This window comes from Arachis stenosperma, chromosome 3 (assembly GCF_014773155.1).
Source record: "Arachis stenosperma cultivar V10309 chromosome 3, arast.V10309.gnm1.PFL2, whole genome shotgun sequence".
Taxonomy (NCBI): Eukaryota; Viridiplantae; Streptophyta; class Magnoliopsida; order Fabales; family Fabaceae; genus Arachis; species Arachis stenosperma.
In genome coordinates this window covers 14442168-14444468 of record NC_080379.1, presented here as the reverse complement: position 1 = coordinate 14444468, position 2301 = coordinate 14442168, and the positions used below count along the sequence as shown (strand labels likewise).

The window sequence follows — 2301 nt, the reverse complement described above, 5'->3', positions numbered from 1 at the left end:
GTAAGTTATGAATATTTTAGCGGTAACATCATAAAATGCTTATAAGTTATAATAGCACGTTTTATCAACTAAGTGTAATTATCGGAGAAAAAACAACAAATGAAAAACAATATACACGTGATATAACTTGACAATTGAGAACCGGTCAGAAGCAGAGTTTTACTTACAATGGTGTTTGTAAAAAGTCGTCTCAACATTTATCAATATTTCTAGTTTCGTGTCCTATGTATGTTCATAACTTCATATAATTATATTGGAAGAGTTTTAAGTGTACTGGAAATACCAATGTTCTAATAATTTTAACGGTTGATCTAAATTATAAAAAATATATATAATATATATTAATTGAAATCAACGGTTAAAATAATTAGAATATCGGTGTTTTTCGGTACACTTAAAATTTTTCCAATCATATTTTGTTAATGGAAAGTGGAAACATCAAACACATATCACTGCCTAGTACACATTGCAAAATTCTATTTTTAGAATTCGATTAATATGATTTTTTACATTTAAAAACATTATAATTTATAAAATAATTTTAATTAAAAAGTGTCAATGTTCTATGCTATCTGTTTTTCCACTTCAACAAATTTGGCCTAATTTATGTGTAATATTCAAATCTTATAATTAATATACAATAATTTACTAAATTTCTCTTGGAACGTCAAACTCATTTAAACAATAAAACTAATCATTTTAAGGTATGGCATCAATATATATAATAATAGCATGTATATTATATTATTCAACCAAAAATAAAACAAACTCTAAAGTTAAGTATTCAATGAATGGAAAAAACCCCAATATATTAGGCAATAAGCATAAATAATTCTTTTTTGGTAGTCAATAAATTACTGTATACATAAAATGAAATTCGAACATCCAACACTTACTTAAGCGTTCTAACAAGCTATTATATCAACCAACTTGGTTAGCATACATAATTATTATTGTTGTTATATGTGTCCAAATTCATCCCAAGTTGTAACTATGAACTTTTTTTTATGGTCAACGTCCACTGGGGGAAACAAAAGGACACTTAGAATAGAAAAAAAGGCCAAAGCCCAAGTCCAAAGCTTTGGTCAATAGTGTGGGCCATTCAAAAATGTTGACATGTGAAGATTGGGTGCTAACTTTTAAAAAATCTTGTTCATTGTCTCAGTATTTAACATTGATAAATTAATGATAAATATTCAAAATTAAATATTTTGAAGAAAATAGATAAAAATAAATACTAGAATTAAAACAAAATAACATGAATTTCATTTACAGGTAAGAAAAATAATTCTCCCTTTAATTTTTGTGATACCATTGTTATTTACTATACATTTGGTCATGGGATATTAAGTCTGAGTCTTAATTATCGTGGTAGAAAATTGTGTCTATCATTTTTCTTTCTTTTATTTTTCGTCCGGTTTTTGTTTTCTTTTCATGTTTTTGGTCTCATATTATTGCCTTTACATGTTTTTTATTCGAAGTCTTAGTTTTATTTTGAGCCTGAACAGTATTTTAGCTCTGTGGGGTCGAATAAGATGAGGTTGCGAAGAAGAAAAAAAGCGATGGGTTTTATGGTATGGGCTGAATGTCAATCCTAATGGATAAAGACATAAATAATTTTGACCCAAAAAAGACATAAATATTGAATATAATTCTTGGGCCTAAAGCCTTCATATTTCAAGGAAAGTACTTTTGACCCTAAAAAAGTATGTTTCTTGCTAAACAAAATAAACTTTCAGCCAACAGATTCGTTTAGTAGTTAACTTATTAGTTTGTTTAGGTAAATGCCGTCTAGGAGGAGGTTTCAAATTTTATGTTGTGCATAAAACAATCTATGATGCAAACCCTAAAACAAAGCTTAAATAAGTGATGAATTAGTTTTTGACGGATTAGGGGCTATTGCAGGGAAAAAAAATATTAGCTTAGGCTACTACTCAATAAATAATTTTATATAAAACGTAGAAAATTCGTTATTGCATACGACAGTTTGGCCGAGTGGTCTAAGGCGCCAGATTTAGGCTCTGGTCCGAAAGGGCGTGGGTTCAAATCCCACAGCTGTCATTTTTCCTCATCACGGTTTTGGTTTTTTATTTTTTATTTATTTACATAGTTTATATAATATGTTACTAAATAATAAATATATGTCCACACTTTCTAAAGCACGAGAACACAGTGTGACAAGATCCGCACTCCATGTGCTCTCTTACTACAAAATCATAAAACATTTATATTATTCTCATTGCTAATAATAAAAATTGAACTCTAGACATATATATATTTAGAAAAAGCAAATATTTAGCT

The 2301-nt window shown here is 28.2% G+C and overlaps 1 non-coding gene across 1 annotated transcript; it reads left to right on the top strand.

The window, feature by feature from the left end:
* The first annotated feature begins 1981 nt into the window (after nucleotides 1-1981).
* Nucleotides 1982-2061, top strand: TRNAL-UAG (transfer RNA leucine (anticodon UAG)). Its single transcript has one exon. It is a non-coding gene; the product is annotated as a tRNA-Leu (tRNA).
* The last annotated feature ends 240 nt before the right edge of the window (nucleotides 2062-2301 follow it).